This window comes from Lissotriton helveticus, chromosome 10 (assembly GCF_964261635.1).
Source record: "Lissotriton helveticus chromosome 10, aLisHel1.1, whole genome shotgun sequence".
Lineage (NCBI taxonomy): Eukaryota > Metazoa > Chordata > Amphibia > Caudata > Salamandridae > Lissotriton > Lissotriton helveticus.
The window spans coordinates 590760062-590783444 of record NC_136071.1 but is presented as its reverse complement, the minus strand read 5'-3'; the positions used below and the strand labels follow the sequence as shown (position 1 = coordinate 590783444).

The following is a 23383-nucleotide window of genomic DNA, read 5'->3' as shown; positions in this document are numbered from 1 at the left end:
GTTAGTGGCAGCTAGTCGGTGAATGCTTCACCCAAAGCAAGCAACTGCACATGTTGCTCTCTTCTGCAATATGATTGCTGTCTTTTCCATGGCCGTCATCAAACAAGAAATTAAAAAGCCTCTGTCCTTCAGACAGTTTGTTTTCTCTAAGTGTCTGCTTGCGGTGAGGACAAGAAAAGCATTTCTGCTCTCATTCCTTGCTTTCATGAAGTAGGCCCACCCTTCAGAGCAAAGGGCGAGCAAGCGAATGGCGCAAGCTATCGTCACTTCTCTTTTCGAGCTGTCACTGGGATCCCTGTAGCACACTACGTCAGGTTGGTGAGGGATAGACAGCCTCTATTATCTCAGCTTTCCTATAAAGTCAGCCAGTAAAGGCAAACACTGTTAAAAACAGCAAACCGCTGTTTCTGCCCGGTCTCGAACCAGGGACCTTTCGCGTGTAAGGCGAACGTGATAACCACTACACTACAGAAACAGACACTAACTCAGGAATCTTGTTGGCATGTATTGGGCTGGAATGCACAGACTAAGGGCCAATGTCCTTGAAGCTCAAAGTTGGGCTCTCCTTACCCGGTCTCTATTTCTTTGGAAGACAGGAATGAGGACCACTTTTATTCCAAGAGGCGATTTTGAAACCATATCCTGAAATTACACTAGAAAAACACTATGCATGTAATGTTCCTACCATGCTGGTCTGGCCCAGAAAAGCAGTTGCAAAGAAGTCCTGCACTCCTTTATCCCGCCACAAGTGGAAAATAGCGTGCAGGGTAAGGAACTTTCTCGACATACACAGCGTCTTATAGCATTGAAAAGAAGAAATGCTCCTATATTACAAGCATCCTGAAAATGTCCACAGCATGGGCTCGACCGGGATTTGAACCCGGGACCTCTCGCACCCAAAGCGAGAATCATACCCCTAGACCAACGAGCCTGAGTGGCCAGGAGACATTTTGAACAATTTCTGAAGCGTCTTTCAGAAAAAAAGCAGGGCTATTTGGCTAGTCTCCCTCTAAGTGAGCCTCACAACGTCATGTTTTCTCTCAAGTTGTTGTTTTTTCACTCTAGCAAGAAAGGGGGCAGCCAATCTCCTATCAGCCAGTGAGCAGAAAAAAGGCACAGATGAGAACAGCAAGCACTTTCTGGCAATTGTTCTCCTCTGCAAGTCCTGGACCCTTGCCCCATAGACTTCCACACCAGAAGCAATGAAGGGCCCACCATTTCCTGCGCCTGAGAAAGAGGGGTTTGATATTTGGATTCAAACGCGCTCGCTCAGCGCTCGATCAGGCTCGATCAGGCGAGATTTATATGAGTGGCTCACAGGCCTGAAACACTCACCTGGGAGACCCAGAGTGGCTGACTTCTCAGTATAGCCATTGTTGGGCGAGTCACCTCCTTTCCTCCTGCCTCAATCTAGAATTGGCTGCAAATCATAAGAGAGAGTGCAATGCCCGTGTGCAGTGCCTACTCCCAGCTACCTCTCTGTCTTCCTTATGTAAATTAGAATTTGCAAGGGGGGGACCAATGGCATTCTGCTCCTCCCACATAACCAGGAAGCCCTGTTGAACATGTCTGCCTGTGTTTTTGCAGGGACAGTGCCTTCTCTACCCAAAAGGTGGCAGGAGAGCCTCACAACAAATGATGGGATCAACTGCTTAGTTAGAAACCCAGCATGGCAGTTACTGTGATGGAGTGCAAATTTAATGGAAGGTGTGCCTGAGGTGTCATTTCCAGAAATCCATGGAATTGTGATTGAGGGCCCAGCCTGATTGTTGGTGGATTTCTCTTCACATGCTACAGGTTCCTGCAAAGATTGTGGTGTTTGCTGGGAACGCACTGCAAAAAACAGGAAGATTTACGGGTGTAAAAGGGACCTGTCAGAAGTGGGATTTGAACCCACGCCTCCATGAGGAGACCAGAAGGCTCAGCTACACTGAAGATCAAGCTCTCTTGAGTCTGGCGCCTTAGACCACTCGGCCATCCTGACGGCTCATGAGGGGGGGCTTAGGTCTAACTCTTCTATCTGCACCTGCCAATGTTTCCACTTACAACCTTCACAGCAATGTCACAGGTGTAAAGGCCCCAACAATACAACATAGCTTAAACAAAATAAAAATAGGCACAAGAACGACCCCCAGATGATGGATGCAGATAACTTTGTTTCGTCTTGCAAAGGTAAAGAAAGTTTCCCACGGCTCACTGTGTTCAAAGACCACCTCTTCTTAAACTTGCATTCAGATAATAAGGTTTTAGAGTGTGCACATAAAAGCAGCCAAAGCTCAGTGTTTCTGCCCGGTCTCGAACCGGGGAACTTTCGCGTGTTAGGCGAACGTGATGACCACTACACTACAGAAACGACCTTGCTGCTTGCTACTGTTAAAGCAAAGTTCCTCTCAAGGCTTCACGCTACTTCTATTCTGCTGTATCAGCAGCGGCTCAGAATGTGCAGAACAAGTGTGAAAACCTCAGAGATATCATCCAACATGCTTGCAATTAGACGTATTCAAAATTTACTTGTGCAGGCATTGACAGACAAATATCTGATGCCTAAATGTCTGCGAGTACAGCTTGGGAAAGCATCACCTGGGACACACTGAGACTAAGCAGGTAGGCAGAAAAAGCACGGTGATCCATTTTTCTACTGAGGTTAGGAATATGTTAAGCAAAAAATCAACCGAGTATTACTAGAAATAGTCAGGCTTAGTGCATTTTTAGTACGATTTGTATGTTTAGCTCTAAAAAGGGCTCGTCCGGGATTTGAACCCGGGACCTCTCGCACCCTAAGCGAGAATCATACCCCTAGACCAACGAGCCACGCAAGAGTCACCTCTGACATGGCTCCAGGGGTTAGTGGCAGCTAGTCGGTGAATGCTTCACCCAAAGCAAGCAACTGCACATGTTGCTCTCTTCTGCAATATGATTGCTGTCTTTTCCATGGCCGTCATCAAACAAGAAATTAAAAAGCCTCTGTCCTTCAGACAGTTTGTTTTCTCTAAGTGTCTGCTTGCGGTGAGGACAAGAAAAGCATTTCTGCTCTCATTCCTTGCTTTCATGAAGTAGGCCCACCCTTCAGAGCAAAGGGCGAGCAAGCGAATGGCGCAAGCTATCGTCACTTCTCTTTTCGAGCTGTCACTGAGATCCCTGGAGCACACTACGTCAGGTTGGTGAGGGATAGACAGCCTCTATTATCTCAGCTTTCCTATAAAGTCAGCCAGTAAAGGCAAACACTGTTAAAAACAGCAAACCGCTGTTTCTGCCCGGTCTCGAACCAGGGACCTTTCGCGTGTAAGGCGAACGTGATAACCACTACACTACAGAAACAGACACTAACTCAGGAATCTTGTTGGCATGTATTGGGCTGGAATGCACAGACTAAGGGCCAATGTCCTTGAAGCTCAAAGTTGGGCTCTCCTTACCCGGTCTCTATTTCTTTGGAAGACAGGAATGAGGACCACTTTTATTCCAAGAGGCGATTTTGAAACCATATCCTGAAATTACACTAGAAAAACACTATGCATGTAATGTTCCTACCATGCTGGTCTGGCCCAGAAAAGCAGTTGCAAAGAAGTCCTGCACTCCTTTATCCCGCCACAAGTGGAAAATAGCGTGCAGGGTAAGGAACTTTCTCGACATACACAGCGTCTTATAGCATTGAAAAGAAGAAATGCTCCTATATTACAAGCATCCTGAAAATGTCCACAGCATGGGCTCGTCCGGGATTTGAACCCGGGACCTCTCGCACCCGAAGCGAGAATCATACCCCTAGACCAACGAGCCTGAGTGGCCAGGAGACATTTTGAACAATTTCTGAAGCGTCTTTCAGAAAAAAAGCAGGGCTATTTGGCTAGTCTCCCTCTAAGTGAGCCTCACAACGTCATGTTTTCTCTCAAGTTGTTGTTTTTTCACTCTAGCAAGAAAGGGGGCAGCCAATCTCCTATCAGCCAGTGAGCAGAAAAAAGGCACAGATGAGAACAGCAAGCACTTTCTGGCAATTGTTCTCCTCTGCAAGTCCTGGACCCTTGCCCCATAGACTTCCACACCAGAAGCAATGAAGGGCCCACCATTTCCTGCGCCTGAGAAAGAGGGGTTTGATATTTGGATTCAAACGCGCTCGCTCAGCGCTCGATCAGCGCTCGATCAGGCTCGATCAGGCGAGATTTATATGAGTGGCTCACAGGCCTGAAACACTCACCTGGGAGACCCAGAGTGGCTGACTTCTCAGTATAGCCATTGTTGGGCGAGTCACCTCCTTTCCTCCTGCCTCAATCTAGAATTGGCTGCAAATCATAAGAGAGAGTGCAATGCCCGTGTGCAGTGCCTACTCCCAGCTACCTCTCTGTCTTCCTTATGTAAATTAGAATTTGCAAGGGGGGACCAATGGCATTCTGCTCCTCCCACATAACCAGGAAGCCCTGTTGAACATGTCTGCCTGTGTTTTTGCAGGGACAGTGCCTTCTCTGCCCAAAAGGTGGCAGGAGAGCCTCACAACAAATGATGGGATCAACTGCTTAGTTAGAAACCCAGCATGGCAGTTACTGTGATGGAGTGCAAATTTAATGGAAGGTGTGCCTGAGGTGTCATTTCCAGAAATCCATGGAATTGTGATTGAGGGCCCAGCCTGATTGTTGGTGGATTTCTCTTCACATGCTACAGGTTCCTGCAAAGATTGTGGTGTTTGCCGGGAACGCACTGCAAAAAACAGGAAGATTTACGGGTGTAAAAGGGACCTGTCAGAAGTGGGATTTGAACCCACGCCTCCATGAGGAGACCAGAAGGCTCAGCTACACTGAAGAGCAAGCTCTCTTGAGTCTGGCGCCTTAGACCACTCGGCCATCCTGACGGTTCATGAGGGGGGCTTAGGTCTAACTCTTCTATCTGCACCTGCCAATGTTTCCACTTACAACCTTCACAGCAATGTCACAGGTGTAAAGGCCCCAACAATACAACATAGCTTAAACAAAATAAAAATAGGCACAAGAACGACCCCCAGATGATGGATGCAGATAACTTTGTTTCGTCTTGCAAAGGTAAAGAAAGTTTCCCACGGCTCACTGTGTTCAAAGACCACCTCTTCTTAAACTTGCATTCAGATAATAAGGTTTTAGAGTGTGCACATAAAAGCAGCCAACGCTCAGTGTTTCTGCCCGGTCTCGAACCGGGGACCTTTCGCGTGTTAGGCGAACGTGATGACCACTACACTACAGAAACGACTTTGCTGCTTGCTACTGTTAAAGCAAAGTTCCTCTCAAGGCTTCACCCTACTTCTATTCTGCTGTATCAGCAGCGGCTCAGAATGTGCAGAACAAGTGTGAAAACCTCAAAGATATCATCCAACATGCTTGCAATTAGACGTATTCAAAATTTACTTGTGCAGGCATCGACAGACAAATATCTGATGCCTAAATGTCTGCGAGTACAGCTTGGGAAAGCATCACCTGGGACACACTGAGACTAAGCAGGTAGGCAGAAAAAGCACGGTGATCCATTTTTCTACTGAGGTTAGGAATATGTTAAGCAAAAAATCAACCGAGTATTACTAGAAATAGTCAGGCATAGTGCATTTTTAGTACGATTTGTATGTTTAGCTCTAAAAAGGGCTCGTCCGGGATTTGAACCCGGGACCTCTCGCACCCTAAGCGAGAATCATACCCCTAGACCAACGAGCCACGCAAGAGTCACCTCTGACATGGCTCCAGCGGTTAGTGGCAGCTAGTCGGTGAATGCTTCACCCAAAGCAAGCAACTGCACATGTTGCTCTCTTCTGCAATATGATTGCTGTCTTTTCCATGGCCGTCATCAAACAAGAAATTAAAAAGCCTCTGTCCTTCAGACAGTTTGTTTTCTCTAAGTGTCTGCTTGCGGTGAGGACAAGAAAAGCATTTCTGCTCTCATTCCTTGCTTTCATGAAGTAGGCCCACCCTTCAGAGCAAAGGGCGAGCAAGCGAATGGCGCAAGCTATCGTCACTTCTCTTTTCGAGCTGTCACTGGGATCCCTGTAGCACACTACGTCAGGTTGGTGAGGGATAGACAGCCTCTATTATCTCAGCTTTCCTATAAAGTCAGCCAGTAAAGGCAAACACTGTTAAAAACAGCAAACCGCTGTTTCTGCCCGGTCTCGAACCAGGGACCTTTCGCGTGTAAGGCGAACGTGATAACCACTACACTACAGAAACAGACACTAACTCAGGAATCTTGTTGGCATGTATTGGGCTGGAATGCACAGACTAAGGGCCAATGTCCTTGAAGCTCAAAGTTGGGCTCTCCTTACCCGGTCTCTATTTCTTTGGAAGACAGGAATGAGGACCACTTTTATTCCAAGAGGCGATTTTGAAACCATATCCTGAAATTACACTAGAAAAACACTATGCATGTAATGTTCCTACCATGCTGGTCTGGCCCAGAAAAGCAGTTGCAAAGAAGTCCTGCACTCCTTTATCCCGCCACAAGTGGAAAATAGCGTGCAGGGTAAGGAACTTTCTCGACATACACAGCGTCTTATAGCATTGAAAAGAAGAAATGCTCCTATATTACAAGCATCCTGAAAATGTCCACAGCATGGGCTCGACCGGGATTTGAACCCGGGACCTCTCGCACCCAAAGCGAGAATCATACCCCTAGACCAACGAGCCTGAGTGGCCAGGAGACATTTTGAACAATTTCTGAAGCGTCTTTCAGAAAAAAAGCAGGGCTATTTGGCTAGTCTCCCTCTAAGTGAGCCTCACAACGTCATGTTTTCTCTCAAGTTGTTGTTTTTTCACTCTAGCAAGAAAGGGGGCAGCCAATCTCCTATCAGCCAGTGAGCAGAAAAAAGGCACAGATGAGAACAGCAAGCACTTTCTGGCAATTGTTCTCCTCTGCAAGTCCTGGACCCTTGCCCCATAGACTTCCACACCAGAAGCAATGAAGGGCCCACCATTTCCTGCGCCTGAGAAAGAGGGGTTTGATATTTGGATTCAAACGCGCTCGCTCAGCGCTCGATCAGGCTCGATCAGGCGAGATTTATATGAGTGGCTCACAGGCCTGAAACACTCACCTGGGAGACCCAGAGTGGCTGACTTCTCAGTATAGCCATTGTTGGGCGAGTCACCTCCTTTCCTCCTGCCTCAATCTAGAATTGGCTGCAAATCATAAGAGAGAGTGCAATGCCCGTGTGCAGTGCCTACTCCCAGCTACCTCTCTGTCTTCCTTATGTAAATTAGAATTTGCAAGGGGGGGACCAATGGCATTCTGCTCCTCCCACATAACCAGGAAGCCCTGTTGAACATGTCTGCCTGTGTTTTTGCAGGGACAGTGCCTTCTCTACCCAAAAGGTGGCAGGAGAGCCTCACAACAAATGATGGGATCAACTGCTTAGTTAGAAACCCAGCATGGCAGTTACTGTGATGGAGTGCAAATTTAATGGAAGGTGTGCCTGAGGTGTCATTTCCAGAAATCCATGGAATTGTGATTGAGGGCCCAGCCTGATTGTTGGTGGATTTCTCTTCACATGCTACAGGTTCCTGCAAAGATTGTGGTGTTTGCTGGGAACGCACTGCAAAAAACAGGAAGATTTACGGGTGTAAAAGGGACCTGTCAGAAGTGGGATTTGAACCCACGCCTCCATGAGGAGACCAGAAGGCTCAGCTACACTGAAGATCAAGCTCTCTTGAGTCTGGCGCCTTAGACCACTCGGCCATCCTGACGGCTCATGAGGGGGGGCTTAGGTCTAACTCTTCTATCTGCACCTGCCAATGTTTCCACTTACAACCTTCACAGCAATGTCACAGGTGTAAAGGCCCCAACAATACAACATAGCTTAAACAAAATAAAAATAGGCACAAGAACGACCCCCAGATGATGGATGCAGATAACTTTGTTTCGTCTTGCAAAGGTAAAGAAAGTTTCCCACGGCTCACTGTGTTCAAAGACCACCTCTTCTTAAACTTGCATTCAGATAATAAGGTTTTAGAGTGTGCACATAAAAGCAGCCAACGCTCAGTGTTTCTGCCCGGTCTCGAACCGGGGACCTTTCGCGTGTTAGGCGAACGTGATGACCACTACACTACAGAAACGACTTTGCTGCTTGCTACTGTTAAAGCAAAGTTCCTCTCAAGGCTTCACCCTACTTCTATTCTGCTGTATCAGCAGCGGCTCAGAATGTGCAGAACAAGTGTGAAAACCTCAAAGATATCATCCAACATGCTTGCAATTAGACGTATTCAAAATTTACTTGTGCAGGCATCGACAGACAAATATCTGATGCCTAAATGTCTGCGAGTACAGCTTGGGAAAGCATCACCTGGGACACACTGAGACTAAGCAGGTAGGCAGAAAAAGCACGGTGATCCATTTTTCTTCTGAGGTTAGGAATATGTTGCGCAACAATGCACCGAGTATTACTAGAAATAGTCAGGCATAGTGCATTTTTAGTACGATTTGTATGTTTAGCTCTAAAAAGGGCTCGTCCGGGATTTGAACCCGGGACCTCTCGCACCCTAAGCGAGAATCATACCCCTAGACCAACGAGCCACGCAAGAGTCACCTCTGACATGGCTCCAGGGGTTAGTGGCAGCTAGTCGGTGAATGCTTCACCCAAAGCAAGCAACTGCACATGTTGCTCTCTTCTGCAATATGATTGCTGTCTTTTCCATGGCCGTCATCAAACAAGAAATTAAAAAGCCTCTGTCCTTCAGACAGTTTGTTTTCTCTAAGTGTCTGCTTGCGGTGAGGACAAGAAAAGCATTTCTGCTCTCATTCCTTGCTTTCATGAAGTAGGCCCACCCTTCAGAGCAAAGGGCGAGCAAGCGAATGGCGCAAGCTATCGTCACTTCTCTTTTCGAGCTGTCACTGAGATCCCTGGAGCACACTACGTCAGGTTGGTGAGGGATAGACAGCCTCTATTATCTCAGCTTTCCTATAAAGTCAGCCAGTAAAGGCAAACACTGTTAAAAACAGCAAACCGCTGTTTCTGCCCGGTCTCGAACCAGGGACCTTTCGCGTGTAAGGCGAACGTGATAACCACTACACTACAGAAACAGACACTAACTCAGGAATCTTGTTGGCATGTATTGGGCTGGAATGCACAGACTAAGGGCCAATGTCCTTGAAGCTCAAAGTTGGGCTCTCCTTACCCGGTCTCTATTTCTTTGGAAGACAGGAATGAGGACCACTTTTATTCCAAGAGGCGATTTTGAAACCATATCCTGAAATTACACTAGAAAAACACTATGCATGTAATGTTCCTACCATGCTGGTCTGGCCCAGAAAAGCAGTTGCAAAGAAGTCCTGCACTCCTTTATCCCGCCACAAGTGGAAAATAGCGTGCAGGGTAAGGAACTTTCTCGACATACACAGCGTCTTATAGCATTGAAAAGAAGAAATGCTCCTATATTACAAGCATCCTGAAAATGTCCACAGCATGGGCTCGTCCGGGATTTGAAAACGGGACCTCTCGCACCCGAAGCGAGAATCATACCCCTAGACCAACGAGCCTGAGTGGCCAGGAGACATTTTGAACAATTTCTGAAGCGTCTTTCAGAAAAAAAGCAGGGCTATTTGGCTAGTCTCCCTCTAAGTGAGCCTCACAACGTCATGTTTTCTCTCAAGTTGTTGTTTTTTCACTCTAGCAAGAAAGGGGGCAGCCAATCTCCTATCAGCCAGTGAGCAGAAAAAAGGCACAGATGAGAACAGCAAGCACTTTCTGGCAATTGTTCTCCTCTGCAAGTCCTGGACCCTTGCCCCATAGACTTCCACACCAGAAGCAATGAAGGGCCCACCATTTCCTGCGCCTGAGAACTGAGAAAGAGGGGTTTGATATTTGGATTCAAACGCGCTCGCTCAGCGCTCGCTCAGGCTCGATCAGGCGAGATTTATATGAGTGGCTCACAGGCCTGAAACACTCACCTGGGAGACCCAGAGTGGCTGACTTCTCAGTATAGCCATTGTTGGGCGAGTCACCTCCTTTCCTCCTGCCTCAATCTAGAATTGGCTGCAAATCATAAGAGAGAGTGCAATGCCCGTGTGCAGTGCCTACTCCCAGCTACCTCTCTGTCTTCCTTATGTAAATTAGAATTTGCAAGGGGGGACCAATGGCATTCTGCTCCTCCCACATAACCAGGAAGCCCTGTTGAACATGTCTGCCTGTGTTTTTGCAGGGACAGTGCCTTCTCTGCCCAAAAGGTGGCAGGAGAGCCTCACAACAAATGATGGGATCAACTGCTTAGTTAGAAACCCAGCATGGCAGTTACTGTGATGGAGTGCAAATTTAATGGAAGGTGTGCCTGAGGTGTCATTTCCAGAAATCCATGGAATTGTGATTGAGGGCCCAGCCTGATTGTTGGTGGATTTCTCTTCACATGCTACAGATTCCTGCAAAGATTGTGGTGTTTGCCGGGAACGCACTGCAAAAAACAGGAAGATTTACGGGTGTAAAAGGGACCTGTCAGAAGTGGGATTTGAACCCACGCCTCCATGAGGAGACCAGAAGGCTCAGCTACACTGAAGATCAAGCTCTCTTGAGTCTGGCGCCTTAGACCACTCGGCCATCCTGACGGCTCATGAGGGGGGGCTTAGGTCTAACTCTTCTATCTGCACCTGCCAATGTTTCCACTTACAACCTTCACAGCAATGTCACAGGTGTAAAGGCCCCAACAATACAACATAGCTTAAACAAAATAAAAATAGGCACAAGAACGACCCCCAGATGACGGATGCAGATAACTTTGTTTCGTCTTGCAAAGGTAAAGAAAGTTTCCCACGGCTCACTGTGTTCAAAGACCACCTCTTCTTAAACTTGCATTCAGATAATAAGGTTTTAGAGTGTGCACATAAAAGCAGCCAACGCTCAGTGTTTCTGCCCGGTCTCGAACCGGGGACCTTTCGCGTGTTAGGCGAACGTGATGACCACTACACTACAGAAACGACCTTGCTGCTTGCTACTGTTAAAGCAAAGTTCCTCTCAAGGCTTCACCCTACTTCTATTCTGCTGTATCAGCAGCGGCTCAGAATGTGCAGAACAAGTGTGAAAACCTCAGAGATATCATCCAACATGCTTGCAATTAGACGTATTCAAAATTTACTTGTGCAGGCATCGACAGACAAATATCTGATGCCTAAATGTCTGCGAGTACAGCTTGGGAAAGCATCACCTGGGACACACTGAGACTAAGCAGGTAGGCAGAAAAAGCACGGTGATCCATTTTTCTTCTGAGGTTAGGAATATGTTGCGCAACAATGCACCGAGTATTACTAGAAATAGTCAGGCATAGTGCATTTTTAGTACGATTTGTATGTTTAGCTCTAAAAAGGGCTCGTCCGGGATTTGAACCCGGGACCTCTCGCACCCTAAGCGAGAATCATACCCCTAGACCAACGAGCCACGCAAGAGTCACCTCTGACATGGCTCCAGGGGTTAGTGGCAGCTAGTCGGTGAATGCTTCACCCAAAGCAAGCAACTGCACATGTTGCTCTCTTCTGCAATATGATTGCTGTCTTTTCCATGGCCGTCATCAAACAAGAAATTAAAAAGCCTCTGTCCTTCAGACAGTTTGTTTTCTCTAAGTGTCTGCTTGCGGTGAGGACAAGAAAAGCATTTCTGCTCTCATTCCTTGCTTTCATGAAGTAGGCCCACCCTTCAGAGCAAAGGGCGAGCAAGCGAATGGCGCAAGCTATCGTCACTTCTCTTTTCGAGCTGTCACTGAGATCCCTGGAGCACACTACGTCAGGTTGGTGAGGGATAGACAGCCTCTATTATCTCAGCTTTCCTATAAAGTCAGCCAGTAAAGGCAAACACTGTTAAAAACAGCAAACCGCTGTTTCTGCCCGGTCTCGAACCAGGGACCTTTCGCGTGTAAGGCGAACGTGATAACCACTACACTACAGAAACAGACACTAACTCAGGAATCTTGTTGGCATGTATTGGGCTGGAATGCACAGACTAAGGGCCAATGTCCTTGAAGCTCAAAGTTGGGCTCTCCTTACCCGGTCTCTATTTCTTTGGAAGACAGGAATGAGGACCACTTTTATTCCAAGAGGCGATTTTGAAACCATATCCTGAAATTACACTAGAAAAACACTATGCATGTAATGTTCCTACCATGCTGGTCTGGCCCAGAAAAGCAGTTGCAAAGAAGTCCTGCACTCCTTTATCCCGCCACAAGTGGAAAATAGCGTGCAGGGTAAGGAACTTTCTCGACATACACAGCGTCTTATAGCATTGAAAAGAAGAAATGCTCCTATATTACAAGCATCCTGAAAATGTCCACAGCATGGGCTCGTCCGGGATTTGAAAACGGGACCTCTCGCACCCGAAGCGAGAATCATACCCCTAGACCAACGAGCCTGAGTGGCCAGGAGACATTTTGAACAATTTCTGAAGCGTCTTTCAGAAAAAAAGCAGGGCTATTTGGCTAGTCTCCCTCTAAGTGAGCCTCACAACGTCATGTTTTCTCTCAAGTTGTTGTTTTTTCACTCTAGCAAGAAAGGGGGCAGCCAATCTCCTATCAGCCAGTGAGCAGAAAAAAGGCACAGATGAGAACAGCAAGCACTTTCTGGCAATTGTTCTCCTCTGCAAGTCCTGGACCCTTGCCCCATAGACTTCCACACCAGAAGCAATGAAGGGCCCACCATTTCCTGCGCCTGAGAACTGAGAAAGAGGGGTTTGATATTTGGATTCAAACGCGCTCGCTCAGCGCTCGCTCAGCGCTCGATCAGGCGAGATTTATATGAGTGGCTCACAGGCCTGAAACACTCACCTGGGAGACCCAGAGTGGCTGACTTCTCAGTATAGCCATTGTTGGGCGAGTCACCTCCTTTCCTCCTGCCTCAATCTAGAATTGGCTGCAAATCATAAGAGAGAGTGCAATGCCCGTGTGCAGTGCCTACTCCCAGCTACCTCTCTGTCTTCCTTATGTAAATTAGAATTTGCAAGGGGGGACCAATGGCATTCTGCTCCTCCCACATAACCAGGAAGCCCTGTTGAACATGTCTGCCTGTGTTTTTGCAGGGACAGTGCCTTCTCTGCCCAAAAGGTGGCAGGAGAGCCTCACAACAAATGATGGGATCAACTGCTTAGTTAGAAACCCAGCATGGCAGTTACTGTGATGGAGTGCAAATTTAATGGAAGGTGTGCCTGAGGTGTCATTTCCAGAAATCCATGGAATTGTGATTGAGGGCCCAGCCTGATTGTTGGTGGATTTCTCTTCACATGCTACAGGTTCCTGCAAAGATTGTGGTGTTTGCCGGGAACGCACTGCAAAAAACAGGAAGATTTACGGGTGTAAAAGGGACCTGTCAGAAGTGGGATTTGAACCCACGCCTCCATGAGGAGACCAGAAGGCTCAGCTACACTGAAGATCAAGCTCTCTTGAGTCTGGCGCCTTAGACCACTCGGCCATCCTGACGGCTCATGAGAGGGGGCTTAGGTCTAACTCTTCTATCTGCACCTGCCAATGTTTCCACTTACAACCTTCACAGCAATGTCACAGGTGTAAAGGCCCCAACAATACAACATAGCTTAAACAAAATAAAAATAGGCACAAGAACGACCCCCAGATGATGGATGCAGATAACTTTGTTTCGTCTTGCAAAGGTAAAGAAAGTTTCCCACGGCTCACTGTGTTCAAAGACCACCTCTTCTTAAACTTGCATTCAGATAATAAGGTTTTAGAGTGTGCACATAAAAGCAGCCAACGCTCAGTGTTTCTGCCCGGTCTCGAACCGGGGAACTTTCGCGTGTTAGGCGAACGTGATGACCACTACACTACAGAAACGACCTTGCTGCTTGCTACTGTTAAAGCAAAGTTCCTCTCAAGGCTTCACGCTACTTCTATTCTGCTGTATCAGCAGCGGCTCAGAATGTGCAGAACAAGTGTGAAAACCTCAGAGATATCATCCAACATGCTTGCAATTAGACGTATTCAAAATTTACTTGTGCAGGCATCGACAGACAAATATCTGATGCCTAAATGTCTGCGAGTACAGCTTGGGAAAGCATCACCTGGGACACACTGAGACTAAGCAGGTAGGCAGAAAAAGCACGGTGATCCATTTTTCTACTGAGGTTAGGAATATGTTAAGCAAAAAATCAACCGAGTATTACTAGAAATAGTCAGGCTTAGTGCATTTTTAGTACGATTTGTATGTTTAGCTCTAAAAAGGGCTCGTCCGGGATTTGAACCCGGGACCTCTCACACCCTAAGCGAGAATCATACCCCTAGACCAACGAGCCACGCAAGAGTCACCTCTGACATGGCTCCAGGGGTTAGTGGCAGCTAGTCGGTGAATGCTTCACCCAAAGCAAGCAACTGCACATGTTGCTCTCTTCTGCAATATGATTGCTGTCTTTTCCATGGCCGTCATCAAACAAGAAATTAAAAAGCCTCTGTCCTTCAGACAGTTTGTTTTCTCTAAGTGTCTGCTTGCGGTGAGGACAAGAAAAGCATTTCTGCTCTCATTCCTTGCTTTCATGAAGTAGGCCCACCCTTCAGAGCAAAGGGCGAGCAAGCGAATGGCGCAAGCTATCGTCACTTCTCTTTTCGAGCTGTCACTGAGATCCCTGGAGCACACTACGTCAGGTTGGTGAGGGATAGACAGCCTCTATTATCTCAGCTTTCCTATAAAGTCAGCCAGTAAAGGCAAACACTGTTAAAAACAGCAAACCGCTGTTTCTGCCCGGTCTCGAACCAGGGACCTTTCGCGTGTAAGGCGAACGTGATAACCACTACACTACAGAAACAGACACTAACTCAGGAATCTTGTTGGCATGTATTGGGCTGGAATGCACAGACTAAGGGCCAATGTCCTTGAAGCTCAAAGTTGGGCTCTCCTTACCCGGTCTCTATTTCTTTGGAAGACAGGAATGAGGACCACTTTTATTCCAAGAGGCGATTTTGAAACCATATCCTGAAATTACACTAGAAAAACACTATGCATGTAATGTTCCTACCATGCTGGTCTGGCCCAGAAAAGCAGTTGCAAAGAAGTCCTGCACTCCTTTATCCCGCCACAAGTGGAAAATAGCGTGCAGGGTAAGGAACTTTCTCGACATACACAGCGTCTTATAGCATTGAAAAGAAGAAATGCTCCTATATTACAAGCCTCCTGAAAATGTCCACAGCATGGGCTCGTCCGGGATTTGAACCCGGGACCTCTCGCACCCGAAGCGAGAATCATACCCCTAGACCAACGAGCCTGAGTGGCCAGGAGACATTTTGAACAATTTCTGAAGCGTCTTTCAGAAAAAAAGCAGGGCTATTTGGCTAGTCTCCCTCTAAGTGAGCCTCACAACGTCATGTTTTCTCTCAAGTTGTTGTTTTTTCACTCTAGCAAGAAAGGGGGCAGCCAATCTCCTATCAGCCAGTGAGCAGAAAAAAGGCACAGATGAGAACAGCAAGCACTTTCTGGCAATTGTTCTCCTCTGCAAGTCCTGGACCCTTGCCCCATAGACTTCCACACCAGAAGCAATGAAGGGCCCACCATTTCCTGCGCCTGAGAAAGAGGGGTTTGATATTTGGATTCAAACGCGCTCGCTCAGCGCTCGATCAGGCTCGATCAGGCGAGATTTATATGAGTGGCTCACAGGCCTGAAACACTCACCTGGGAGACCCAGAGTGGCTGACTTCTCAGTATAGCCATTGTTGGGCGAGTCACCTCCTTTCCTCCTGCCTCAATCTAGAATTGGCTGCAAATCATAAGAGAGAGTGCAATGCCCGTGTGCAGTGCCTACTCCCAGCTACCTCTCTGTCTTCCTTATGTAAATTAGAATTTGCAAGGGGGGACCAATGGCATTCTGCTCCTCCCACATAACCAGGAAGCCCTGTTGAACATGTCTGCCTGTGTTTTTGCAGGGACAGTGCCTTCTCTGCCCAAAAGGTGGCAGGAGAGCCTCACAACAAATGATGGGATCAACTGCTTAGTTAGAAACCCAGCATGGCAGTTACTGTGATGGAGTGCAAATTTAATGGAAGGTGTGCCTGAGGTGTCATTTCCAGAAATCCATGGAATTGTGATTGAGGGCCCAGCCTGATTGTTGGTGGATTTCTCTTCACATGCTACAGGTTCCTGCAAAGATTGTGGTGTTTGCCGGGAACGCACTGCAAAAAACAGGAAGATTTACGGGTGTAAAAGGGACCTGTCAGAAGTGGGATTTGAACCCACGCCTCCATGAGGAGACCAGAAGGCTCAGCTACACTGAAGATCAAGCTCTCTTGAGTCTGGCGCCTTAGACCACTCGGCCATCCTGACGGCTCATGAGGGGGGCTTAGGTCTAACTCTTCTATCTGCACCTGCCAATGTTTCCACTTACAACCTTCAGAGCAATGTCACAGGTGTAAAGGCCCCAACAATACAACATAGCTTAAACAAAATAAAAATAGGCACAAGAACGACCCCCAGATGACGGATGCAGATAACTTTGTTTCGTCTTGCAAAGGTAAAGAAAGTTTCCCACGGCTCACTGTGTTCAAAGACCACCTCTTCTTAAACTTGCATTCAGATAATAAGGTTTTAGAGTGTGCACATAAAAGCAGCCAACGCTCAGTGTTTCTGCCCGGTCTCGAACCGGGGACCTTTCGCGTGTTAGGCGAACGTGATGACCACTACACTACAGAAACGACCTTGCTGCTTCCTACTGTTAAAGCAAAGTTCCTCTCAAGGCTTCACCCTACTTCTATTCTGCTGTATCAGCAGCGGCTCAGAATGTGCAGAACAAGTGTGAAAACCTCAGAGATATCATCCAACATGCTTGCAATTAGACGTATTCAAAATTTACTTGTGCAGGCATCGACAGACAAATATCTGATGCCTAAATGTCTGTGAGTACAGCTTGGGAAAGCATCACCTGGGACACACTGAGACTAAGCAGGTAGGCAGAAAAAGCACGGTGATCCATTTTTCTTCTGAGGTTAGGAATATGTTGCGCAACAATGCACCGAGTATTACTAGAAATAGTCAGGCATAGTGCATTTTTAGTACGATTTGTATGTTTAGCTCTAAAAAGGGCTCGTCCGGGATTTGAACCCGGGACCTCTCGCACCCTAAGCGAGAATCATACCCCTAGACCAACGAGCCACGCAAGAGTCACCTCTGACATGGCTCCAGGGGTTAGTGGCAGCTAGTCGGTGAATGCTTCACCCAAAGCAAGCAACTGCACATGTTGCTCTCTTCTGCAATATGATTGCTGTCTTTTCCATGGCCGTCATCAAACAAGAAATTAAAAAGCCTCTGTCCTTCAGACAGTTTGTTTTCTCTAAGTGTCTGCTTGCGGTGAGGACAAGAAAAGCATTTCTGCTCTCATTCCTTGCTTTCATGAAGTAGGCCCACCCTTCAGAGCAAAGGGCGAGCAAGCGAATGGCGCAAGCTATCGTCACTTCTCTTTTCGAGCTGTCACTGAGATCCCTGGAGCACACTACGTCAGGTTGGTGAGGGATAGACAGCCTCTATTATCTCAGCTTTCCTATAAAGTCAGCCAGTAAAGGCAAACACTGTTAAAAACAGCAAACCGCTGTTTCTGCCCGGTCTCGAACCAGGGACCTTTCGCGTGTAAGGCGAACGTGATAACCACTACACTACAGAAACAGACACTAACTCAGGAATCTTGTTGGCATGTATTGGGCTGGAATGCACAGACTAAGGGCCAATGTCCTTGAAGCTCAAAGTTGGGCTCTCCTTACCCGGTCTCTATTTCTTTGGAAGACAGGAATGAGGACCACTTTTATTCCAAGAGGCGATTTTGAAACCATATCCTGAAATTACACTAGAAAAACACTATGCATGTAATGTTCCTACCATGCTGGTCTGGCCCAGAAAAGCAGTTGCAAAGAAGTCCTGCACTCCTTTATCCCGCCACAAGTGGAAAATAGCGTGCAGGGTAAGGAACTTTCTCGACATACACAGCGTCTTATAGCATTGAAAAGAAGAAATGCTCCTATATTACAAGCATCCTGAAAATGTCCACAGCATGGGCTCGACCGGGATTTGAACCCGGGACCTCTCGCACCCAAAGCGAGAATCATACCCCTAGACCAACGAGCCTGAGTGGCCAGGAGACATTTTGAACAATTTCTGAAGCGTCTTTCAGAAAAAAAGCAGGGCTATTTGGCTAGTCTCCCTCTAAGTGAGCCTCACAACGTCATGTTTTCTCTCAAGTTGTTGTTTTTTCACTCTAGCAAGAAAGGGGGCAGCCAATCTCCTATCAGCCAGTGAGCAGAAAAAAGGCACTGATGAGAACAGCAAGCACTTTCTGGCAATTGTTCTCCTCTGCAAGTCCTGTACCCTTGCCCCATAGACTTCCACACCAGAAGCAATGAAGGGCCCACCATTTCCTGCGCCTGAGAAAGAGGGGTTTGATATTTGGATTCAAACGCGCTCGATCAGGCGAGATCAGGCGAGATTTATATGAGTGGCTCACAGGCCTGAAACACTCACCTGGGAGACCCAGAGTGGCTGACTTCTCAGTATAGCCATTGTTGGGCGAGTCACCTCCTTTCCTCCTGCCTCAATCTAGAATTGGCTGCAAATCATAAGAGAGAGTGCAATGCCCGTGTGCAGTGCCTACTCCCAGCTACCTCTCTGTCTTCCTTATGTAAATTAGAATTTGCAAGGGGGGACCAATGGCATTCTGCTCCTCCCACATAACCAGGAAGCCCTGTTGAACATGTCTGCCTGTGTTTTTGCAGGGACAGTGCCTTCTCTGCCCAAAAGGTGGCAGGAGAGCCTCACAACAAATGATGGGATCAACTGCTTAGTTAGAAACCCAGCATGGCAGTTACTGTGATGGAGTGCAAATTTAATGGAAGGTGTGCCTGAGGTGTCATTTCCAGAAATCCATGGAATTGTGATTGAGGGCCCAGCCTGATTGTTGGTGGATTTCTCTTCACATGCTACAGGTTCCTGCAAAGATTGTGGTGTTTGCCGGGAACGCACTGCAAAAAACAGGAAGATTTACGGGTGTAAAAGGGACCTGTCAGAAGTGGGATTTGAACCCACGCCTCCATGAGGAGACCAGAAGGCTCAGCTACACTGAAGATCAAGCTCTCTTGAGTCTGGCGCCTTAGACCACTCGGCCATCCTGACGGCTCATGAGGGGGGCTTAGGTCTAACTCTTCTATCTGCACCTGCCAATGTTTCCACTTACAACCTTCAGAGCAATGTCACAGGTGTAAAGGCCCCAACAATACAACATAGCTTAAACAAAATAAAAATAGGCACAAGAACGACCCCCAGATGACGGATGCAGATAACTTTGTTTCGTCTTGCAAAGGTAAAGAAAGTTTCCCACGGCTCACTGTGTTCAAAGACCACCTCTTCTTAAACTTGCATTCAGATAATAAGGTTTTAGAGTGTGCACATAAAAGCAGCCAACGCTCAGTGTTTCTGCCCGGTCTCGAACCGGGGACCTTTCGCGTGTTAGGCGAACGTGATGACCACTACACTACAGAAACGACCTTGCTGCTTGCTACTGTTAAAGCAAAGTTCCTCTCAAGGCTTCACCCTACTTCTATTCTGCTGTATCAGCAGCGGCTCAGAATGTGCAGAACAAGTGTGAAAACCTCAGAGATATCATCCAACATGCTTGCAATTAGACGTATTCAAAATTTACTTGTGCAGGCATCGACAGACAAATATCTGATGCCTAAATGTCTGTGAGTACAGCTTGGGAAAGCATCACCTGGGACACACTGAGACTAAGCAGGTAGGCAGAAAAAGCACGGTGATCCATTTTTCTTCTGAGGTTAGGAATATGTTGCGCAACAATGCACCGAGTATTACTAGAAATAGTCAGGCATAGTGCATTTTTAGTACGATTTGTATGTTTAGCTCTAAAAAGGGCTCGTCCGGGATTTGAACCCGGGACCTCTCGCACCCTAAGCGAGAATCATACCCCTAGACCAACGAGCCACGCAAGAGTCACCTCTGACATGGCTCCAGGGGTTAGTGGCAGCTAGTCGGTGAATGCTTCACCCAAAGCAAGCAACTGCACATGTTGCTCTCTTCTGCAATATGATTGCTGTCTTTTCCATGGCCGTCATCAAACAAGAAATTAAAAAGCCTCTGTCCTTCAGACAGTTTGTTTTCTCTAAGTGTCTGCTTGCGGTGAGGACAAGAAAAGCATTTCTGCTCTCATTCCTTGCTTTCATGAAGTAGGCCCACCCTTCAGAGCAAAGGGCGAGCAAGCGAATGGCGCAAGCTATCGTCACTTCTCTTTTCGAGCTGTCACTGAGATCCCTGGAGCACACTACGTCAGGTTGGTGAGGGATAGACAGCCTCTATTATCTCAGCTTTCCTATAAAGTCAGCCAGTAAAGGCAAACACTGTTAAAAACAGCAAACCGCTGTTTCTGCCCGGTCTCGAACCAGGGACCTTTCGCGTGTAAGGCGAACGTGATAACCACTACACTACAGAAACAGACACTAACTCAGGAATCTTGTTGGCATGTATTGGGCTGGAATGCACAGACTAAGGGCCAATGTCCTTGAAGCTCAAAGTTGGGCTCTCCTTACCCGGTCTCTATTTCTTTGGAAGACAGGAATGAGGACCACTTTTATTCCAAGAGGCGATTTTGAAACCATATCCTGAAATTACACTAGAAAAACACTATGCATGTAATGTTCCTACCATGCTGGTCTGGCCCAGAAAAGCAGTTGCAAAGAAGTCCTGCACTCCTTTATCCCGCCACAAGTGGAAAATAGCGTGCAGGGTAAGGAACTTTCTCGACATACACAGCGTCTTATAGCATTGAAAAGAAGAAATGCTCCTATATTACAAGCATCCTGAAAATGTCCACAGCATGGGCTCGTCCGGGATTTGAAAACGGGACCTCTCGCACCCGAAGCGAGAATCATACCCCTAGACCAACGAGCCTGAGTGGCCAGGAGACATTTTGAACAATTTCTGAAGCGTCTTTCAGAAAAAAAGCAGGGCTATTTGGCTAGTCTCCCTCTAAGTGAGCCTCACAACGTCATGTTTTCTCTCAAGTTGTTGTTTTTTCACTCTAGCAAGAAAGGGGGCAGCCAATCTCCTATCAGCCAGTGAGCAGAAAAAAGGCACAGATGAGAACAGCAAGCACTTTCTGGCAATTGTTCTCCTCTGCAAGTCCTGGACCCTTGCCCCATAGACTTCCACACCAGAAGCAATGAAGGGCCCACCATTTCCTGCGCCTGAGAACTGAGAAAGAGGGGTTTGATATTTGGATTCAAACGCGCTCGCTCAGCGCTCGCTCAGGCTCGATCAGGCGAGATTTATATGAGTGGCTCACAGGCCTGAAACACTCACCTGGGAGACCCAGAGTGGCTGACTTCTCAGTATAGCCATTGTTGGGCGAGTCACCTCCTTTCCTCCTGCCTCAATCTAGAATTGGCTGCAAATCATAAGAGAGAGTGCAATGCCCGTGTGCAGTGCCTACTCCCAGCTACCTCTCTGTCTTCCTTATGTAAATTAGAATTTGCAAGGGGGGACCAATGGCATTCTGCTCCTCCCACATAACCAGGAAGCCCTGTTGAACATGTCTGCCTGTGTTTTTGCAGGGACAGTGCCTTCTCTGCCCAAAAGGTGGCAGGAGAGCCTCACAACAAATGATGGGATCAACTGCTTAGTTAGAAACCCAGCATGGCAGTTACTGTGATGGAGTGCAAATTTAATGGAAGGTGTGCCTGAGGTGTCATTTCCAGAAATCCATGGAATTGTGATTGAGGGCCCAGCCTGATTGTTGGTGGATTTCTCTTCACATGCTACAGATTCCTGCAAAGATTGTGGTGTTTGCCGGGAACGCACTGCAAAAAACAGGAAGATTTACGGGTGTAAAAGGGACCTGTCAGAAGTGGGATTTGAACCCACGCCTCCATGAGGAGACCAGAAGGCTCAGCTACACTGAAGATCAAGCTCTCTTGAGTCTGGCGCCTTAGACCACTCGGCCATCCTGACGGCTCATGAGGGGGGGCTTAGGTCTAACTCTTCTATCTGCACCTGCCAATGTTTCCACTTACAACCTTCACAGCAATGTCACAGGTGTAAAGGCCCCAACAATACAACATAGCTTAAACAAAATAAAAATAGGCACAAGAACGACCCCCAGATGACGGATGCAGATAACTTTGTTTCGTCTTGCAAAGGTAAAGAAAGTTTCCCACGGCTCACTGTGTTCAAAGACCACCTCTTCTTAAACTTGCATTCAGATAATAAGGTTTTAGAGTGTGCACATAAAAGCAGCCAACGCTCAGTGTTTCTGCCCGGTCTCGAACCGGGGACCTTTCGCGTGTTAGGCGAACGTGATGACCACTACACTACAGAAACGACCTTGCTGCTTGCTACTGTTAAAGCAAAGTTCCTCTCAAGGCTTCACCCTACTTCTATTCTGCTGTATCAGCAGCGGCTCAGAATGTGCAGAACAAGTGTGAAAACCTCAGAGATATCATCCAACATGCTTGCAATTAGACGTATTCAAAATTTACTTGTGCAGGCATCGACAGACAAATATCTGATGCCTAAATGTCTGCGAGTACAGCTTGGGAAAGCATCACCTGGGACACACTGAGACTAAGCAGGTAGGCAGAAAAAGCACGGTGATCCATTTTTCTTCTGAGGTTAGGAATATGTTGCGCAACAATGCACCGAGTATTACTAGAAATAGTCAGGCATAGTGCATTTTTAGTACGATTTGTATGTTTAGCTCTAAAAAGGGCTCGTCCGGGATTTGAACCCGGGACCTCTCGCACCCTAAGCGAGAATCATACCCCTAGACCAACGAGCCACGCAAGAGTCACCTCTGACATGGCTCCAGGGGTTAGTGGCAGCTAGTCGGTGAATGCTTCACCCAAAGCAAGCAACTGCACATGTTGCTCTCTTCTGCAATATGATTGCTGTCTTTTCCATGGCCGTCATCAAACAAGAAATTAAAAAGCCTCTGTCCTTCAGACAGTTTGTTTTCTCTAAGTGTCTGCTTGCGGTGAGGACAAGAAAAGCATTTCTGCTCTCATTCCTTGCTTTCATGAAGTAGGCCCACCCTTCAGAGCAAAGGGCGAGCAAGCGAATGGCGCAAGCTATCGTCACTTCTCTTTTCGAGCTGTCACTGAGATCCCTGGAGCACACTACGTCAGGTTGGTGAGGGATAGACAGCCTCTATTATCTCAGCTTTCCTATAAAGTCAGCCAGTAAAGGCAAACACTGTTAAAAACAGCAAACCGCTGTTTCTGCCCGGTCTCGAACCAGGGACCTTTCGCGTGTAAGGCGAACGTGATAACCACTACACTACAGAAACAGACACTAACTCAGGAATCTTGTTGGCATGTATTGGGCTGGAATGCACAGACTAAGGGCCAATGTCCTTGAAGCTCAAAGTTGGGCTCTCCTTACCCGGTCTCTATTTCTTTGGAAGACAGGAATGAGGACCACTTTTATTCCAAGAGGCGATTTT

The 23383-nt window shown here is 47.3% G+C and overlaps 38 non-coding genes across 38 annotated transcripts; all 38 read right to left on the bottom strand.

Annotated features, from left to right (window-relative positions):
• Window positions 1-402: 402 nt before the first annotated feature.
• TRNAV-UAC (transfer RNA valine (anticodon UAC)) lies at window positions 403-475 on the bottom strand. The gene has a single exon. It is a non-coding gene; the product is annotated as a tRNA-Val (tRNA).
• A 384-nt stretch (window positions 476-859) lies between these two features.
• On the bottom strand, window positions 860-931 carry TRNAP-UGG (transfer RNA proline (anticodon UGG)). The gene has a single exon. It is a non-coding gene; the product is annotated as a tRNA-Pro (tRNA).
• A 941-nt stretch (window positions 932-1872) lies between these two features.
• TRNAL-CAA (transfer RNA leucine (anticodon CAA)) lies at window positions 1873-1984 on the bottom strand. The gene is made up of 2 exons: window positions 1947-1984; window positions 1873-1918 (listed from the first exon to the last, which is right to left on the bottom strand). It is a non-coding gene; the product is annotated as a tRNA-Leu (tRNA).
• Window positions 1985-2280: 296 nt separating this feature from the next.
• On the bottom strand, window positions 2281-2353 carry TRNAV-AAC (transfer RNA valine (anticodon AAC)). The gene has a single exon. It is a non-coding gene; the product is annotated as a tRNA-Val (tRNA).
• Window positions 2354-2739: 386 nt separating this feature from the next.
• TRNAP-AGG (transfer RNA proline (anticodon AGG)) lies at window positions 2740-2811 on the bottom strand. Its single transcript has one exon. It is a non-coding gene; the product is annotated as a tRNA-Pro (tRNA).
• A 434-nt stretch (window positions 2812-3245) lies between these two features.
• TRNAV-UAC (transfer RNA valine (anticodon UAC)) lies at window positions 3246-3318 on the bottom strand. The gene has a single exon. It is a non-coding gene; the product is annotated as a tRNA-Val (tRNA).
• A 384-nt stretch (window positions 3319-3702) lies between these two features.
• On the bottom strand, window positions 3703-3774 carry TRNAP-CGG (transfer RNA proline (anticodon CGG)). Its single transcript has one exon. It is a non-coding gene; the product is annotated as a tRNA-Pro (tRNA).
• A 951-nt stretch (window positions 3775-4725) lies between these two features.
• TRNAL-CAA (transfer RNA leucine (anticodon CAA)) lies at window positions 4726-4837 on the bottom strand. Its single transcript has 2 exons — window positions 4800-4837; window positions 4726-4771 (listed from the first exon to the last, which is right to left on the bottom strand). It is a non-coding gene; the product is annotated as a tRNA-Leu (tRNA).
• A 295-nt stretch (window positions 4838-5132) lies between these two features.
• TRNAV-AAC (transfer RNA valine (anticodon AAC)) lies at window positions 5133-5205 on the bottom strand. The gene has a single exon. It is a non-coding gene; the product is annotated as a tRNA-Val (tRNA).
• A 386-nt stretch (window positions 5206-5591) lies between these two features.
• Window positions 5592-5663, bottom strand: TRNAP-AGG (transfer RNA proline (anticodon AGG)). The gene has a single exon. It is a non-coding gene; the product is annotated as a tRNA-Pro (tRNA).
• Window positions 5664-6097: 434 nt separating this feature from the next.
• On the bottom strand, window positions 6098-6170 carry TRNAV-UAC (transfer RNA valine (anticodon UAC)). Its single transcript has one exon. It is a non-coding gene; the product is annotated as a tRNA-Val (tRNA).
• Window positions 6171-6554: 384 nt separating this feature from the next.
• Window positions 6555-6626, bottom strand: TRNAP-UGG (transfer RNA proline (anticodon UGG)). Its single transcript has one exon. It is a non-coding gene; the product is annotated as a tRNA-Pro (tRNA).
• A 941-nt stretch (window positions 6627-7567) lies between these two features.
• Window positions 7568-7679, bottom strand: TRNAL-CAA (transfer RNA leucine (anticodon CAA)). The gene is made up of 2 exons: window positions 7642-7679; window positions 7568-7613 (listed from the first exon to the last, which is right to left on the bottom strand). It is a non-coding gene; the product is annotated as a tRNA-Leu (tRNA).
• Window positions 7680-7975: 296 nt separating this feature from the next.
• On the bottom strand, window positions 7976-8048 carry TRNAV-AAC (transfer RNA valine (anticodon AAC)). The gene has a single exon. It is a non-coding gene; the product is annotated as a tRNA-Val (tRNA).
• A 385-nt stretch (window positions 8049-8433) lies between these two features.
• On the bottom strand, window positions 8434-8505 carry TRNAP-AGG (transfer RNA proline (anticodon AGG)). Its single transcript has one exon. It is a non-coding gene; the product is annotated as a tRNA-Pro (tRNA).
• A 434-nt stretch (window positions 8506-8939) lies between these two features.
• On the bottom strand, window positions 8940-9012 carry TRNAV-UAC (transfer RNA valine (anticodon UAC)). The gene has a single exon. It is a non-coding gene; the product is annotated as a tRNA-Val (tRNA).
• Window positions 9013-10415: 1403 nt separating this feature from the next.
• On the bottom strand, window positions 10416-10527 carry TRNAL-CAA (transfer RNA leucine (anticodon CAA)). Its single transcript has 2 exons — window positions 10490-10527; window positions 10416-10461 (listed from the first exon to the last, which is right to left on the bottom strand). It is a non-coding gene; the product is annotated as a tRNA-Leu (tRNA).
• A 296-nt stretch (window positions 10528-10823) lies between these two features.
• Window positions 10824-10896, bottom strand: TRNAV-AAC (transfer RNA valine (anticodon AAC)). The gene has a single exon. It is a non-coding gene; the product is annotated as a tRNA-Val (tRNA).
• Window positions 10897-11281: 385 nt separating this feature from the next.
• TRNAP-AGG (transfer RNA proline (anticodon AGG)) lies at window positions 11282-11353 on the bottom strand. Its single transcript has one exon. It is a non-coding gene; the product is annotated as a tRNA-Pro (tRNA).
• A 434-nt stretch (window positions 11354-11787) lies between these two features.
• On the bottom strand, window positions 11788-11860 carry TRNAV-UAC (transfer RNA valine (anticodon UAC)). The gene has a single exon. It is a non-coding gene; the product is annotated as a tRNA-Val (tRNA).
• Window positions 11861-13264: 1404 nt separating this feature from the next.
• Window positions 13265-13376, bottom strand: TRNAL-CAA (transfer RNA leucine (anticodon CAA)). Its single transcript has 2 exons — window positions 13339-13376; window positions 13265-13310 (listed from the first exon to the last, which is right to left on the bottom strand). It is a non-coding gene; the product is annotated as a tRNA-Leu (tRNA).
• A 296-nt stretch (window positions 13377-13672) lies between these two features.
• Window positions 13673-13745, bottom strand: TRNAV-AAC (transfer RNA valine (anticodon AAC)). The gene has a single exon. It is a non-coding gene; the product is annotated as a tRNA-Val (tRNA).
• A 386-nt stretch (window positions 13746-14131) lies between these two features.
• On the bottom strand, window positions 14132-14203 carry TRNAP-AGG (transfer RNA proline (anticodon AGG)). Its single transcript has one exon. It is a non-coding gene; the product is annotated as a tRNA-Pro (tRNA).
• Window positions 14204-14637: 434 nt separating this feature from the next.
• Window positions 14638-14710, bottom strand: TRNAV-UAC (transfer RNA valine (anticodon UAC)). Its single transcript has one exon. It is a non-coding gene; the product is annotated as a tRNA-Val (tRNA).
• Window positions 14711-15094: 384 nt separating this feature from the next.
• Window positions 15095-15166, bottom strand: TRNAP-CGG (transfer RNA proline (anticodon CGG)). The gene has a single exon. It is a non-coding gene; the product is annotated as a tRNA-Pro (tRNA).
• A 940-nt stretch (window positions 15167-16106) lies between these two features.
• Window positions 16107-16218, bottom strand: TRNAL-CAA (transfer RNA leucine (anticodon CAA)). Its single transcript has 2 exons — window positions 16181-16218; window positions 16107-16152 (listed from the first exon to the last, which is right to left on the bottom strand). It is a non-coding gene; the product is annotated as a tRNA-Leu (tRNA).
• A 295-nt stretch (window positions 16219-16513) lies between these two features.
• TRNAV-AAC (transfer RNA valine (anticodon AAC)) lies at window positions 16514-16586 on the bottom strand. The gene has a single exon. It is a non-coding gene; the product is annotated as a tRNA-Val (tRNA).
• A 385-nt stretch (window positions 16587-16971) lies between these two features.
• Window positions 16972-17043, bottom strand: TRNAP-AGG (transfer RNA proline (anticodon AGG)). The gene has a single exon. It is a non-coding gene; the product is annotated as a tRNA-Pro (tRNA).
• Window positions 17044-17477: 434 nt separating this feature from the next.
• Window positions 17478-17550, bottom strand: TRNAV-UAC (transfer RNA valine (anticodon UAC)). Its single transcript has one exon. It is a non-coding gene; the product is annotated as a tRNA-Val (tRNA).
• Window positions 17551-17934: 384 nt separating this feature from the next.
• Window positions 17935-18006, bottom strand: TRNAP-UGG (transfer RNA proline (anticodon UGG)). The gene has a single exon. It is a non-coding gene; the product is annotated as a tRNA-Pro (tRNA).
• Window positions 18007-18935: 929 nt separating this feature from the next.
• TRNAL-CAA (transfer RNA leucine (anticodon CAA)) lies at window positions 18936-19047 on the bottom strand. The gene is made up of 2 exons: window positions 19010-19047; window positions 18936-18981 (listed from the first exon to the last, which is right to left on the bottom strand). It is a non-coding gene; the product is annotated as a tRNA-Leu (tRNA).
• Window positions 19048-19342: 295 nt separating this feature from the next.
• TRNAV-AAC (transfer RNA valine (anticodon AAC)) lies at window positions 19343-19415 on the bottom strand. Its single transcript has one exon. It is a non-coding gene; the product is annotated as a tRNA-Val (tRNA).
• A 385-nt stretch (window positions 19416-19800) lies between these two features.
• On the bottom strand, window positions 19801-19872 carry TRNAP-AGG (transfer RNA proline (anticodon AGG)). The gene has a single exon. It is a non-coding gene; the product is annotated as a tRNA-Pro (tRNA).
• A 434-nt stretch (window positions 19873-20306) lies between these two features.
• Window positions 20307-20379, bottom strand: TRNAV-UAC (transfer RNA valine (anticodon UAC)). Its single transcript has one exon. It is a non-coding gene; the product is annotated as a tRNA-Val (tRNA).
• A 1403-nt stretch (window positions 20380-21782) lies between these two features.
• TRNAL-CAA (transfer RNA leucine (anticodon CAA)) lies at window positions 21783-21894 on the bottom strand. Its single transcript has 2 exons — window positions 21857-21894; window positions 21783-21828 (listed from the first exon to the last, which is right to left on the bottom strand). It is a non-coding gene; the product is annotated as a tRNA-Leu (tRNA).
• Window positions 21895-22190: 296 nt separating this feature from the next.
• Window positions 22191-22263, bottom strand: TRNAV-AAC (transfer RNA valine (anticodon AAC)). The gene has a single exon. It is a non-coding gene; the product is annotated as a tRNA-Val (tRNA).
• A 385-nt stretch (window positions 22264-22648) lies between these two features.
• TRNAP-AGG (transfer RNA proline (anticodon AGG)) lies at window positions 22649-22720 on the bottom strand. The gene has a single exon. It is a non-coding gene; the product is annotated as a tRNA-Pro (tRNA).
• A 434-nt stretch (window positions 22721-23154) lies between these two features.
• On the bottom strand, window positions 23155-23227 carry TRNAV-UAC (transfer RNA valine (anticodon UAC)). Its single transcript has one exon. It is a non-coding gene; the product is annotated as a tRNA-Val (tRNA).
• Window positions 23228-23383: the final 156 nt, after the last annotated feature.